The 16,109-nt window shown below is 54.3% G+C and overlaps 1 protein-coding gene across 2 annotated transcripts in view; it reads left to right on the forward strand.

Moving 5' to 3' along the window:
• ADCY1 (adenylate cyclase 1) overlaps window positions 1-16,109 on the forward strand; it is a 138,335-nt gene that overhangs the window by 660 nt on the left and 121,566 nt on the right. The window contains exon 2 of one of the 2 annotated variants that reach the window (XM_023226478.1): window positions 222-515. The gene's annotated coding sequence lies outside the window, so the exon portion shown is untranslated. Of the gene's footprint in view, window positions 1-6; window positions 516-16,109 lie in introns of those variants that run through there. The other variant, XM_023226479.1, reaches the window with a different exon arrangement.

A 16,109-nucleotide genomic window follows, 5' to 3' on the forward strand; every position in this document is an offset into this window, starting at 1 on the left:
GCCCAGAGCTGGAGGCGCTGTTCCGCGGCTACACGCTGCGGCTGGAGCAGGCGGCCACGCTGAAGGCGCTGGCCGTTCTCAGCCTGCTGGCGGGCGCGCTGGCGCTGGCTGAGCTGCTGGGCGCGCCGGGGCCCGCGCCCGGCCTGGCCAAGGGCTCGCACCCGGTGCACTGCGTCCTCTTCCTGGCGCTGCTTGTGGTAACCAACGTCCGGTCCCTGCAGGTGCCCCAGCTGCAGCAGGTCGGCCAGCTGGCGCTGCTCTTCAGCCTCACCTTCGCGCTGCTCTGCTGTCCTTTCGCTTTGGGCGGCCCCGCCCGGGGTTCCGCCGGGGCCGCTGGGGGGCCAGCGGCTGCCGAACAAGGGGTTTGGCAGCTCCTTTTGGTCACCTTCGTGTCCTATGCCTTGCTGCCCGTGCGCAGCCTGCTGGCCATCGGCTTTGGGCTCGTGGTGGCTGCGTCGCACTTGCTGGTCACAGCCACCTTGGTCCCCGCCAAGCGTCCACGTCTCTGGAGGACGGTAAGTACACCCGCGCACCCCTCGTCTGGTCTCGGACGCACTTGCTGGGACGATGCTGGGATCGCCCGGAGTCGGGCGCGCGTTTTCCTATGCGGCCGGTGGGGACACTGAGGCTCCGACTGGGGGTGTGTTCAAGGTCACTCCAGCGAGTTGGGGGCGCAGTCGGGGCTGGCATCTTCCGGCCAGGGCTCTCTTCAGAGTTACAATCCACAAAGCGCCCCTGGCGTGAAGTGTGGAGAGGGGAGACAGGTGTGGAGAGAGAAAGGTTTGGCCAAGGTCAGGGAGCTGATGAGTGGCCAGACGGCGGCCAGAGGGGTCCACCAGTCTTTTGCCGCACCCATCCCCACAGAGGGACTGAAAGTGGGCGAGGGGAGGAGACCCCCAGGCGGGCTCCCAAGGCTGGCTCTGCGCGCAGCGCGGGGCTCTTCTGCGCACCTTGAGCGCGTGCGGGGCTCGCCTCCCCGCCCTGCAGACCCGAGGGGAGTATATATGGGTGGTGGGAAAGGACTTCGCCTCTTCCAGCCTTGCTGGCAACCATATTGTGGACATGCTTCCGGCCCAGAAAGAGTGGGGTTTGCCAAGGTCAAACACAGTCTAGTCCCTGCCGCTGTCACTCGGCGGTTGCCCTGACCCTGCCTTCTCTGCGCCCGAACTTTGTCACTGTCTTCCCAGTCGGGCGGGCGAGATGGTTGCAAGGACGAAGACGCTGTCTGCCTCCCGCGGGTTCTTCCTGGGCCCTGGAGGAGCCTGCTCTTCCAACTGCCGGGAGGTGGACGTGGACCAGAGGTCTTTGCCCCACGGCGGGGCTTTTAGAGCTTCCACTTGTGCCCATCTCCAACGGGCCGCGGGGATGGGGATGGGGAGTGGGGGATGGGGAGATTTGGAAGACCCCGAGGAGGGTTTTGTTTCTGCCTGTAGCTGCAGTTTAGCAGGGGGATGGTATGAATTCAAATGGGGTAGGGGAGCCCATCTCAGGAAAGGAAGCAGTGGTGGGAGCAAATTGGGGAGAGGTAAGGGGTCGGAAGGGAAGCTGAATCCAGGGAGATTAGGGAAGAATAACTGGGGGGCGGTGGTGAGGAGTCCCACAGCCTGGCCCCAGGGGACCAGCATCCAAAGATCTAAGGAGGTGTCCTTAGATGGTGATGCCAGGGGCAGCACACAGAGGAGCCATGAGATGCTCAACCTGGCACAGGGATAGACACATCACTGGACTTGTGTGTTAGGGTCAGAGAGAGACCAGCATGTGCTCAACCCATGGGAAGGGACGGGAGGGAAGAAGACAGGAGTACATGGAGAATTGTCAAAGAGGGCATCGGAGGAAGAGAGGAAGAGAGGTAGAGGTGAAGGGCAGAGGCACAAAAGGATGACTAAAGGCTGAGGAAAGGGGAAAGGAGCCAGAGGACTGCATGTCCTGGAGGGGAAGGAGGCTGGGGTTCTTCCACAACCTCTTCCACAGCCTCCTGTGGGCAGCACGTGGGCCTTGCCTGACCATTCTCAGGGGGCATTCCTGTATCTCCTACCGCCCCCAACCCCCATCTGTTTGTGTTTAGCCTGGGCCTCATGCTGGCCCCCCGCAGCCAGACCTGCAACGGCAAGACTCCCCAATCTGACCAGATGCCGGGGCAGCTCGGGAATAGGGAGGGGCTGAGCTTGGTCCCTTCGCAGCCACACTGCATTCTCTCTGTGTTATTACACCAGGGAGTCAGCTGGTGTAATAAAAGGCTGCATTATTGTCTTTCTCTTTTAAAATAAAGACATTCCTATATAGCCTCTAGTCATTTCCTTTAGGGAATTAAAGATTAAAAAAAGAGAGGGAGGGGAGAGAGTCTGTAAAGGAGTTTCTGGACACAGAGAGCTCTGCCCCTCCCCCTGGGATAAGATGAGTCCCTGTGACTGTCACTGTAGTGGGGAAGGAAGCCCATCCTGGGAGCAAGGATTCTTAGGGAGCAGACATCTGGGTTTCCCTGCTAGCTGTGACTCCCTGGGCAATCCAAAGCCTTCCCTCACTGAGCCTCAGGTTTCTCACCTGTGTAAAGGGCAGAATGGCCCCCCTGCAGGGTTGTAGTGAAGACAAGCACATCATATTGGAAAAGCACATATTGGCCTCTTAAGAATGTTCTATTCAAGTCCACGTGTCTATACAGGTGGTAGTGATATTGACAAACACATGGGGATCAGTGCAGGGAAAATTACAGTGTGGGGAATGGGGCAGATGGTTCCCCAGGGATTCCATTTTCCAATTAGAGAATTCCAGGAGCCTGTGAAATCTGCCCTTTATGAGCTCTGCAATTTGGTGCTTGAGATGGTGAAGAAGACAGCATTGCTGTTTCTGCTGCTCTTCACTGCTTTACCATCCACCTCCTATTCGGACCTGTGCCACTGTGCAGTGCAGTCACTCGTTGACAGCACCTTGTCCTCCATACTGAGTTTTGGGCAGGTAGTAGCCATGCTGGGCATGGAGTAGATGCCCCAAAGAGGATGAAAGATGGAGTGAATGAACGAAGGAATCTTTGCAGGGGATTTCCCTCACTGCCTACATAGCAGGATGCTGCTTCAGAGTGTGAGATCTCCACGGTGATCTCCTGGTGCTGAGTCCAGTGAGTAGTCAGCCCAGTGGGCTCCAGAGTCAGGTTAACTCCGTGGGGCAAAGGAGCTCCCTCCCTTGAATCCCACGCCTTTCTCTGAGACCCAAATGCCTTCTTGTCGAGGATAACCCCAAGGAGGCCTGGAAAAAGCCTGTGCTTTCTGAGGCCTGGGTTCAAGTCCCTGCTCTGAGCTATGGAGAAAGTTCTTGTGTTCTCTTTCCAGAGCCTTTGCCCCTCTGAAGCAAGACTCTCAGGGTTCCCTAGAGCATTCATGTTCCACTTCTGGTGCACAGGGCTCTGGGAATGCAGCCTGGGTGCTTTGGGGCATCTGGTTCCTCTCCTGTAAAGCCCAAGCTGCCCCAGGACTCTGGGAGGCAGGGGAGAGAACTCCGAAAGCTAGCATGCATGACTGTTAGCACAGGTGGAATTGAGTAGCTAGGGCTTAGCTCCTCCCCCGGAGGAGTGCTTGATGCTGATGTCCCTGAGCAGAGAGGTCTTTAGGGGAACAGCCTTGTTCCTACCTGGGCCAGCACTGAGGAGGTACCCATAAATCTAAGTGGACAGAACTGGGTTTCTTTCCTCTCCCAGCCCCTTGCTTTTGGGTCACTGATTGTACCTATATGAAATACAATTCATTTTTATTTAGCTGAGCACCTGTCAGAACTGAAAGCATCCTGTTCAAGACATCCATGGCTGCTCACAGTCAGTAGTGGGCAAGGCCTGCCAGGGTGGGCTGTAGATCATGGGGGTGGGGTAGGGGTGAGTGCCAAGGAACATGGGGGATGAGGAAGGCGGAGAAAGGGAGATACTGGATGTCTGGGCTTGGCCCCTTGTGATGCCATTCACAGACTCGGAGAGCCTCAGAGGGAGTAGCTTGGAATCTTGGGAAAGGGGGGCCTGGGCAGGGCCCCAGTCCTTCCCACAGGGGTCCCCCTCCCACCCTGCACCCTGCATTGCCTGGGGAGAACCAGGGTGCAGCACATGTGTGCAAGAGGAAGACCTGGTCTCTGCCAGCTCTGAGCTTCCTCCCTTTGCTACTTTACTCTGCACAGCCTCGAAATACTCGCTTTTTGACCAGTGTGAATCAGGATGTTGTATTTTTACTTAATTTTTTTCTGAAGTAGGGATCCATTGCAGTGTGCAAATTATATGCTTTCAGTTTGGTTGCTTATCAATGTAAATGAAATACATTTCAGTTTCTGCCGAGTTCTTGGCTGTAGGCAGGATAACAGAAATCACGATTATCATGGAGAAATGGGAGTCAGCTGAAATTTCCCTGTGCAGCTCCAGTTATGTCTGAGCTCTGGTTCAGAACCGTGGCTTGGTTGCTTGGAGGTGAAACAACCTAACCACAGCATGCAGAATCGTAGAGCGCAAGGGCCCTGGATGACCTGGTTGTTTATAGCAAAGCTTGCGGCATAGGTGTGTGCTGGTGACACCAATCTGCCAGCCCTCAGGCTGTGCCCCATAAGCCTTTGCGCTCCCTGTGCCCACTGCCCAACACGCTGTCTCCTCCCAGTTTAACCATGCCCTGCCTCCCTTTTCCCAGCCTCTCCCTCTGCTGGCCCTACCTCCCCTGCTGGCCCCTCCTCTGGCTGGGCCTTCCTCTGCAGCTGGGATCCTCCTCCCCCACCAGACCCTCCGGCTGCTGGTCCCTCCCCTGGCTGGGCCCCACCTCCTGTGGCTGGCCCCTACTCCCCCACAGACCCCTGCTCCACTTCCCCTCCCACCCGCCCCCTTATCTTTATGGCCTGCAGCCTGGTCCTGTCACCATGGAGTATCCGTCTGCTGCGCATCCATCTGCCTTGGTGGAGCCACTGCCTACAGCGAAAGGGCTAGGGTCAGGGAGGGTAACAGGTGGGTTGCTCCTCCTGGCACAGGGGTCAGGCTGTGTGAAGGCAGGGAGTGGGCTTCCCTGCCCCCTGCTGTGTGGCAGCCTGGTGACCTGAAGGTAGTCTCCTTGTCCTTGCCTCGACACTGTCCCTGAGGTCAGTTTTGCTGCGTCCTGGGCATGGCCCCCACGTTCCTGTGCTCTTGACTCTGGTTTCAGTCCTGTCGCAGCTTGGCTGCTCCCTCCAGCTCCACATTGCCCCCAGACCTGTGTTTAGTGGTTAGGGAGCAACAGCAGGGGACATCCATGCCCCTGGAACCTGCTCCCCCCTTTTTTCTCATAGGGGTGGGTGGTTCCCCTGGTCCATTTTACTTCACCCCCTGGCTTATCCTCCCTCAAGGGCTGTTAACTTTAATTTAAAAAGCTTCCAGAATTGCCCCTGTCAGGGCAGCTGGGATGAGGGAGAGCAGGAATTGGGTCTGGACAAAAGAGAGGGAGAATGGTCCTGGACATCGGGCCAGGGGCTCCCATTCGTTCCACCTCTGAGGTGGGCTGGAGGGCCCAGGGGCTTTTCTCTGCCCCTCCACAATGTGCCCAGCAGGGGCTGCACTGTAGAAGGAGCCCTAGACACGTGCTGAGTCTGGTCGCACTGATGGACTGAGGGCCAAGGGGGCAGCTCCTTCATGGACCTGAGAAGAGCTGGGAGCAGACACAGGGGGTGGAGTCTGCAGCTGCTGGGGCCTCCCTGCCTCTCTTCGATGGTTCCCTTGACCCCACAGTGTTTAGGTGCCAGACTTGAGCTGGGGGCTGGTTTACCGGGGGAATAAGACCTCCCTTCCTCTGGGAAGCTGCAGTCTACTGGCGAGATGCTGGTCAGTAACTCGGACTGTAATCCTGCAGGGGGGGACATTCAGGTGACCTTTGAAGGTGTGCACAGGGGACAGACCAGGCCTAACCGCTTGAGGCGGCTTCCCTGTGGACTAGGCGCCCAGCCAGGATCACTGGACCAAGCACAGGGCTGTGAGCGAGCGAGAGTAGTGGGGCGAGTCCCGCAAAGGCCCAAGTGGGGCAAAACCACACTGTGGACTTGCCCTTTCTCCCAAGAGCAGTGCCGAGTGTGGCCACAAGGAGGTTGGAGTGGGCTGGGGGCTGTGTGAGGACCTGAGGGGACCACTCAGCAGGCTCCGGTTGGTGGTGTCCGCTTGCCACTGTTACCATTGGCTTTTAGAGTTGTTTGCCTGCCCTTTTGGGGTTCATGGTGGTTTTAGGTCGATGTCCCTCTCCTGTCACATCTCTGAGGTTGAGAGGGCCAGGGATCAACTCCTTAGGTTCACAGGTTCCTGCAGATGCCCAGAAATGTCCTTGGACCATTTCCTGACTCAGATGGAAGAGGGTGGGCATGTGAGGTGGGTGACTCTCCTGGCATTTCAGGGGCTCTAGTGTATCTGTGTGACTTTGGGCTTGGGATGATCCCCATGCCTCAGTTTCTCCCTCACCAAAGGGAACAGTAGCTCCCTCCTGTGGTTTTGTAGAACAGATACATCTTCCAGTTAATATGAATGGATTGTGCCTAGGAGGCGTTCCCTGTCCTCCCCACACTGTTCTGGGCCCGGTGAAGTGGGACCTACCCCTTACTGTCACTTACATACATAGCTGTATGTAGCTGATGACCTACTAGTTAGTCTCTGACTTAGTAAAACTGAATAGTTGCAGTGAGGCGCTGGTCTTGTTCAGATGTTCGGAGAGACCCCCAAAATGCAAGTGGCTGGCATAGTGTGTTCAGTCTAAGTGTTCTCTGCCAAACTGTACTAGTGGGAACACCCTGTGGAACAGCGTCAGTCAGAGGTGGCCATGTGTCCACGGTGGAGATAGGCATCCCTGTGGCCATGATGCCAGGCTGACCCCTTTTCAGCTGGTTTTTGAACCCCAAGCAGCATGGGGGCTGAAGTGGCAGGGGCAGGGGTTTGGGCAAGGGTTTGGTCAGGAGAAGCAGCCTGGCCACCTAGCCATGTCCACATAACCCCCTTGGGGAGTTCACGCGACCACAGGTCCTCTCTTTACCCTGAGGGGCTGAGCAAGGTAATGGGAGCAGACCTTTCCTGCTCTCCATGTAAGCATATGAGTTATATCCATCCCTCCTTTGCATGAACATATACAAACACACATGGTCGTGCATAAACACATGCTCATACACACACATAAACACACACACACCCATACATGCACGTACCCACACAAAAACCCTCCCAGATGCATACACTCACACTCATTCTCCCCCAAACATGCATGCACATAATCACACAGAAACTCACACTCCTAAACTAGTGCATACTCACACATCCATGCCCACTTGTGTGCATGCACTTACATATTCACATGCACCCTCACACTCATTTTATACCTACACACTAGCTCACACACTCAGTGCACTCACAAATACATGCGTGCTCAGCCACTTACATAGGTTCACACACAAAGCAATGAGCATTTGCACACTGATACAGTAAGTGCACTGACATGCACACTTATAAACTAATGCACACTCACATGCTCACGCTCACCTACGCTCACTTCACTGTTACTAGTATGTGGGTCTTATGAGTAGATGTGCCATCCTGGTCTTTGAGGGAGGGCAGCAGCACGACCACAGAGACCTGGGTTGAAGCCCAGTTCCTGTACCTCCAGCTCAGTGACCTTGGCAATCTCAGAATCTGGCCTGTGAAGGGAAGCCAGGCTGCCAGCCCTACCTGCATCATGGAGGTGTAGTGAGGGCTGGTGGGAGGGCAGGCATGTCTACATGGGACTTGGGAGCTCTGGAGGCAGGGACAGGCTAGGACTCTAAAGCCTTCCTTAGGGAAGGGAGTGGGGCTGCCTGCCACTTGGCTGTGCCTCTCTCCAGTGCAGGCCAAAGCAGGCACCTGGGGCCGGGGGTGGGGTGGGAGGCCTGCCTCCACCACCCAGTCTTCCTGTTCTCCCTCCCAGTGTTTCTCCTCTGTCCCCTTTAACCTTTCGGCTCCTTGTGCCCTCTTCAGGCTGACCTGGGCTGTTTTCTCAGTGAAGCGTGGGGTGTCTTCTGCATTATTTTGCTAAGGGGGTCCCATCTGTCCTCCTACCCCATGTGTGTTTCCTTCTGCTGTGCAGAGATGCTAGCCCCAGGAAGGAAGTATGAGGTGTGGGAGAATCCCTGGGAGCAGGGCAAGACGAATAGGAGCCCACTGCTGCGGCCCATCTCTGGCTTTGTGCTGAAGGCAGCGTAGACCCTGGAACAATCCCATCTCCCTGGATTAAAGGGATGGCAGGAACTGCTTTGATCTCTAGGCTTTAGTGTTCGCTCTGCCTTCAGTTTGGGTTGGGAAGAAAGCCTGGAGCTGAGAAGAGCTGTCTGCTTCCCAGAGCTCAGGTGTGACTTCATAGACCTGGAACACAGCTCTCTGGGTGGGGCCTCTGTGTGGGCATGTGCCTGTGTGCACACATGTGCATGTGGATATGTGTGACTGCGTGTACACATCATGTGTGGATGTGTATGTTTATGTGTCAGGGCATGCCCATGTGCATGTGTGCATGCATATGTTCTTACATGTGCATGTGTTTTCATGCATGTGTGCTTGTGTGGGCATACAAGTGCAATAGCATTGACAACATTCAGAGGAACCTGGGAGCAGGTGGACAGGACGCTGCCAGCAGTGTGATGGGGTCCCCAGAAATGCTGGGAGCCCTACACTACAGCCTCCGAGCCCCACAGAGGAGAAAGTCCATGCTGGTGCACATTCTGAATCTGAGTACAACTTTTTGTTTCGATTCTAAAAATACAGAGCAGCTCTTTTATCAGAGTACAGTGTTTCCTTGTTTCTTTCTCCAAAGTAGACTCTTCTCTGAAGTAGACTCTTCAGCCTTTGGGAAGTGGCTCAGCCTGAGAAAATGCAGATGCATGGTGCTTGGCTGACCTAGCTCCCCTGTGCTTGGCCATCTGAGTGTTCTTTTATTTTCCCCTTTCTTTTTTTTTTTTTTGAGATGGAGTTTCGCTCTTGTTGCCCAGGCTGGAGTGCAATGGCACGGTCTCGGCTCATCGCAACCTCCGAGTCCCAGGTTCAAGCAATTCTTCTGCCTCATCCTCCTGAGTAGCTGGGATTACAGGCATGCACCACCATGCCCGGCTAATTTTGTATTTTTAGTAGAGATGGGGTTTCTCCATGTTGGCCAGGCTGGTCTCGAACTCCTGACCTCAGGTGAACCACCTGCCTCGGCCTCCCAAAGTGTTCAGATTATAGGCATGAGCCACTGCGCCCTGCTTTTATTTATTTATTTGTTTTTATTTATTTATTTTTGAGACAAGGTCTCTCTCTGTAGCCGAGGCTGGAGTGCAGTAGCATTATCATGGTTCACTGCAGCCTTGAACTCCTGTGCTCAAGTGATCTTCCTGCGTCAGCTTCCAGAGTAGGTAGAGCTATAGGAGTGCACCATCATGCCTGGCTAATTTTGTTTTTTGTAGATATGGAGTGTCACTATGTTTCCCAGGCTGGTCTTGAATTCCTGTGCTCAGGCGATCCCTCACCTTGGCCTCCCAGAGTGCTGGGATTACAGGTGTGAGCCACCATGCCAGGCTCTGAGTGCCCTTTTCTTACTGACCTGGTTCACTTGATTGCAGTCCTGCTGCATGTGGCACACCCTGGCTCTGGTGACCCCCACTTCCTGGGAGCACGGATGCTTCTGATGGATGGGGCATTGTTGTTTACACAGCAGGTGGCACGGGGCCCAAGGCATCACATGTCCGAGTGTGGGGATGTCAGACACCCACTGTGGACAAAGAGGATGGCCACTTCACAGCAGAGCTGTGCCTGGGACAGAACCCCCCGCTGCCCCCCCCCCCCCCCCCGCCGTATATCTCTAACTGTGGTCCTCTGGCTGTCTCTTGCCCACTAGCCCTAAGGAGTCACTTGACCTTTTGTCCCTGGACGTGGTCCTTCTAGTGCCCTTCCCTGGCAACTGGGCTCAGTGCTTTCTCGCTAAACCTGTTTAATACTGCATTCTTTACCCCCTATGCCCCCCACCTACCACACAGTCTGGAGTCAGGTCTAGGGGTCCCAGCCTGTGGCCAGCATCCAGCCTTTCCATGTGAAGCATCACCTGGTTACACTCAAGGAGGGCTTCTCTCCCAGCCTGTAGGGGCACCTGTGGGTTTTCTCAGCTCTACTATCTAGTTTCTGGAAGCAGCATTATTGTAATAAGCATGTAGCTGATGAGGGTGAGTCTGCTTAGGAGGATGGTGGAAAGTTCAGGAGATGTCAGGCAGTTGCAGGCATGCGCTGGGAGTCAGGGCAGCCTGCTCTGGAACATTGTGTTCCCCAGGGAGCATATGTCAGTGAGCATTCTGGTTGGTCACCTCGGTGTGCACCACGTGCTGGCCAGTGCAGTGAGCCCGTGCTGGAGCCATGTTCAGTGACGATGCTCCCGGAAGTCATGGGTGCCTTTGCCTTCATTCCCCTATGAGAGGAATAGCCTCTTCTTAAAAGAACGCTTTGCCTTTCTGAAACAACCATGGCCTCAAAAAGGGATCTTAAAGACTTGTTCGTTGAACTTGTTTTCTGTGCCAGCTGTTTTCTCAGATCCTACCTACCCTGCAGTGTCAGTAATTAACTGAAGGAACACATTTTAGGAAACATTGGCTTAGCCTGAGGATTTTGAAATATCTCTGATAGTTAATTTTTAAAAATCTGTACCTGCAGACGTCAGAAATGTTTCATGAGCACTGATCATGTCCTGGTGCTAGGTGGGATCTCGTCACTGGCAGGGTCCTGCTGGGTGGGTACATCTTTTTTTTTTTTTTTTTTTTTGAGACGGAGTCTCACTCTGTCACCCAGGCTGGAGTGCAGTGGCCGGATCTCAGCTCACTGCAAGGTCTGCCTCCCGGGTTTATGCCATTCTGCTGCCTCAGCCTCCCAAGTAGCTGGGACTACAGGCGCCCGCCACCTCGCCCGGCTAGTTTTTTTTTTTTTTTTATTTTTTAGTAGAGACGGGGTTTCACCATGTTAGCCAGGATGGTCTCGATCTCCTGACCTCGTGATCCGCCCGTCTCGGCCTCCCAAAGTGCTGGGATTACAGGCTTGAGCCACCGCGCCCGGCTCATCTTTTTTGTTTGTTTGTTTGTTTTTAAGATGAAATTTTGCTCTTTTTACCCAGGCTGCAATGCAATGGCATGATCTCGTCTCACTGCAACGTCTGCCTCCTGGGTTCCAGCAATTCTCCTGCCTTAGCCTAGCCTCCTGAGTAGCTGGGATTACAGGCATGTGCCACCATGCCTGGCCAATTTTGTATTTTTAGTAGAGATGGGGCTTTTCCATGTTGGTCAGGCTGGTCTTGAACTCCTGACCTCAGGTGATCTGCCCACCTTGGCCTCCCAAAGTGCTGGGATTACAGGCATGAGCCACCATGCCCGGCCCAGGTGGGCACATCTTTTAGGCCAAGCGCCTTGGCTTCAGTTTGTTCAAGGGTCAGAAATGGGCAGTGCCTGAGAGCTCAGCTGATGGTGTGGCTCCTTGTGGCTGGTGTCACAGGTGCTGTGGGTGGGAGTAGACAAGCTGGAAGTGGCGCTGTTCTGAGGTTCTGGTGTCACCCTCTCTGGGAGGCTCAGATGGTCACTGTGTCATTCATTGATCTTCTGGGCAGGGATGTATTGAGACATGTGGGGAGCGGACTGTCTCTGATGGGCGCTATCCCCAGGGTGCTCTGCCGCCTGGGGGCTTGCATCTCTCTTTCTGACTTCCCTGCCTCGTGTTCCTCACTTTCCTGCTAGTGTCCTCATGTCAGATTCTACCAATCTTTTCTCCCTCCTAAGCTGACTTCGTGAGTTTGTATGACCCAGGAGGGGAGACTGGGCTGGCTTGGAGAGGGGCACCATGGAGGAACAGGCTGCACGCGGCCCTAACGCCCCCTTGGAATTGGGGTGCCAGTGGTTACACAGGAAGCACCGAAGATGGCTGCTTTTCCAGATCCCCGTGAGAATCCTTTCCTAGGTCTGGTGAACATAGCTTCACGCGTTAGAAACCTGATGATGGGAGCTCAGAGAGAGCCTGTCAAATTCTTAAAAAAAAAAATTGTGTTTTTTTTTTTTTTTTTATTATGGAAAATTCAAATATACACAAAAGTAGACAGACCAGCACAGTGATTTCTTGAGTACCCATCACTGGCTTCAACAATTATCAGCATTCTGCCGGCCCTGTTTCAAATGATGCTAATTCTAAAACGCTTTTATTAATTCAAACACCAGAAGCTAACAAGCAATTACGTTAATTTAAAAACCCGCTTGTGTGAGACACTGAAGAAGCAGCCACGGTTTAAAGAGAATGGCATCACACCAGCACTGAGCCACTGGTGAGCACCGTGGAGGGACTGGGTTGTGTCCACTGGGGGCTCAGTCAGGGAGGAGGGCAGAGGGACCACCCCACTATTCAGACACCTGGGAGATGGCAGGCTGATCGCAGTCTGGGAATTTACCAATGAGAACATGCCCAGTGCTGTGCAGGGAGCAGTTGTGTGGAGTCAGCTCCTTTGCTGGCCTGTGGCCCAAGTGCTGTCAGTTCATGTGAGAAAGCACTCCCTCCAGTAGGCCCCCAGACTGTGCCTACACTCACGCTGTGCTCAGGAGAGGCTGGTTTGGAGGACTGTCCTGCAGTGGTTCTCCTGTCCCCATGGATAGTCTGAATGCCACCCAGGCTGAGGGACTGTGCTGGGGCAGCCCGGGTGATGGCACATTGAAAATGGGAGCAAATTCAATGGAGAGGTTTTCATACCCAATAGGGGTGATCTTGGGGTGAGAAGGGACCACCCAGACCAGTCTAGGGATCAGGAGGCTGCTCTGTAAAAGGAGGGAAAACCCTCTTGGCCAAGGGTGCAGTGAGGGTTGTAGGTCTGAGAGCATGCTCTGCCCAGAGCTGTGGCATGGCCAGGGCATGTGCTCCCATGTATGTGCATGGCATGGCAGACAGGTCAGAGGTGAGTACAGGGCTCAGTGGCTCTCCAGCGTGCCAAGGAGGTGGCGCTCCATCCAGTATCTGGGATGATGGGAGTATCTCACGGGGACTTTGACTATGGCCTGATTGTGAGTTGTGTCAGGCAATGGGATTAGAGAGAAGTTGGTGGCATGGGGTGTCAGGGGCAGGACCCAATGAAGGCTTGAGAAGGACAGAGAGAGAAGATCAGGGGACTTGTGGGTTTGGCTTGGGCAGTGGCACCTGTCTCTGGAGGAGAGGAAGGACAGGTACCTGGGGGTGTGGGATGATGATGTCAGATTGGGATACTTTCTCCAAGGACTATGGGACATCTTGGGTTGGGGGAGGGGCGCAGGGCTCCTCCAGGGTGCTAGTCTAGTGACCACGAGTGGTGTCAGCCCAGTGACCATGACGGATGTTAGTCCAGTGACCCTCCAGTGTCTGATGATTTTCTCTTGGTTAGACTGGGGTATTGGTTTTCAGCAGGAGGCCTGGGAGGACATGCCCTCACCGCATTGTGTCAGGGCACATCTGTCAACAGGACTCATCATGGCCAGTGCTGGCAGTTACCAGCTGGCTAAGGTGGTATTGGCAGGTTTCTCCTCCTTTTCTCTTCCTTTTCCATTTTGTGCTTTTCCGAAGGAAATTACTGTGCGGAGCCCATGCTGAAGGAGTGGGGAGTTTACATTCTTGAGGGCGGAGTAGCAATAAATGATTTGGAATGCTCCAAATTTTTGCCTATTCGTCTGTTGTCCTTCATTTATTTTTTATTTAATCATTGATTTATGTCAGTACTGATGTTTATTTTATACTTTGGGTTATAATTCAATACTGCTTTGTGTTGCTCAAATTGTTCCAACTTTGACCATTGGGAGCTCTTTCAGTTGGCTCCTGTGTCCTTTGACACTCCCCCTTCCCTTCATTTGTGTGTGTGTTTGTGACACTTACTTTGCTTTCTGGCCCTGCAAGGTGCTCAGGCCCATCTGCTTGATTAGCAAATATTTTCTCTGCCTGAGCCCAAGAATCAGTCGTTTCTCCAGGGAGCCCAGTTCCTTTTATTGGAGAATTTTATTAAAGACCATTACCTGGCCTCCTGGTGTCCTCATTGCTCCTGGGGAGCCATTGCTTCTAGTTTTCTCTCATTAGGTAGAGCTAGAATGTATATGTGCACACACATTTCTTTTTTTTTCTTTTTTTTTTGTTTGAGACGGAGTCTCGCTCTGTCGCCAAGGTTGGAGTGCAGTGGTGCGGTCTCGGCTCACTGCCAGCTCCGCCTGCCTGGTTCATGCCATTCTCCTGCCTCAGCCTCCTGGGTAGCTGGGACTACAGGCGCCTGCCACCAGGCCCGGCTAATTTTTTGTGTTTTTAGTAGAGATGGGGTTTCACCATGTTAGCCAGGATGGTTTCGATCTCCTGTCCTTGTGGTCCGCCTGCCTCAGCTTCCCAAAGTGCTGGGATTACAGGCGTGAGCCACCGCGCCCGGCCTGCACACACATTTCTATAAACATTTGCATATGTACCCTCCTGTGAATTAAGCCAAACACGAGTTCATTCTGGTGCCTCAGAGTCTAACCTGCCTCCTATAGCGAGGAACCGGCCCTGGTGATGTTTTCAGGTGGTGCACAGTCAAGTAGAGATGCCCCAGGGCCTGCAGACAGGTGCTGTTCCTCCTGGTTGCCTTTTCCAAGCATGCTGGTACTCAGTCCAGCTGACTCCCTGGGAAGCCCTTCTCTTCCTGGCTGTCTGGCTGAGTTAATCTGGCCCATGAAGGTTTCTTCAGGGTGTTTCTAGGTGCTGGCTCTTTGGCCATTGGGGCCTCTTTCAGTTGGCTGCTGTGTCCTTTGACACACTCCCATCATTTCGTGTGTGTGTGTGTGTGTGTGTGTGTGTGTGTGTGTGTAATGCTTTCCTTTCTGGCACTGTGTGGTGCTCCAGGCTCACCCTGATACCTCAGAGTCTAACCTGCGTCCCACGCAGTGTCCTTTGTTGGGTTTCTCCTTAGGTCTCCTTGATAACTTCATTTGATAGGTACTACAGTTGCCACCAATCTGCCCATCTGTTGGCTGGAGAGACTGAGGCACAGAGGTGGTGTGGGCAGAAGGCAGGGGTAGGGCAGGGTGTGACCCTGGTGAGGATACCTGGATTCCTGTCCTCACTCGCAGCCCAGCACAGCCCTTGCTGGGGTGAGGGCCTAAAAGGGTGTCCATACTGGGAGACCAGCAGGCCGGTACCACCCAGGGCCTGGCTGGTGTGGGCAGCATGTGACTCTGGGGCACCATGTGGTCAGGGAACGTGGTGATGGTGTACAGATGGCCTGGGCTGGGCTGGGGTTGGATCCTCTGCCCCAGGAGTGACCAGCGGGCTGTGGTGGGGAGGCCGCCTCTCACCCTGCAAACCCTGGAGCCCCCATTTCTGAGTAGCTCATGGTGACCCGAGCCTGCCTTTCTTGTCATTGTGACATGTGCTAAGCCATATCACGATTGCCTTACCCTGGGCAGGACATGCATCTTTTGGACCTAAATGCCCCTCTAACCGTGAGTTCAGAGAGCTTCATGGAGAGAATTGAGAGTTCCAGACCTTGGGGACAGGTTTGGAACTCTCAGTTCCAACACAGTGGATGCATTTGGTGGTTGAGGATGCTCATCTGGGAAAATGCGGGGGCATGGGTGTCTCGGTGGTTGAGCCCTGTGCTCATGGCGGGTGTGGAGCACTTGGCAGATGACACCCAGCCCTACTGAAGTGTCCTTTCTGCAGCAATCCCTTCTCAACCACCCTCCTCCTCCATGGGTTTTGTTGTTGTTGTTGTTGTTTGTTTGTTTTTTGAAGGGAGGCAGTGTCCAGCTCATAGAGGACTGGGTTGTTTGACGGTGCTTTTCCTTTCCAGGAGTCACGGGGGTCTAAAGCTTCCAATGCGAGTGTTGGTTTCATTGATGACAGTGCCCTTCAGATATCCCAAGGGCAAGTAGTGATGGTTCCCATTCTAGTGAGGACAGATTGTAGTTAACAGAAATGGGGAGGCAAGCTAATGGAAAGAGAGGAGCGGCTGGTTCCCTCTGAGAAAGGTTCCCCGGGCCCTGGGAGGGCTTGCAGGGGCACCTCCGTGTAGAGCAGAGATGAGGGGGACCAGCCGCCATTCTCCCCGGCCTCCATGGGCTGCTACCCTACACGGAACAGCTCTGATGCACACGGGGAG

The sequence above is a fragment of the Piliocolobus tephrosceles genome, chromosome 8, assembly GCF_002776525.5.
Source record: "Piliocolobus tephrosceles isolate RC106 chromosome 8, ASM277652v3, whole genome shotgun sequence".
NCBI lineage: Eukaryota > Metazoa > Chordata > Mammalia > Primates > Cercopithecidae > Piliocolobus > Piliocolobus tephrosceles.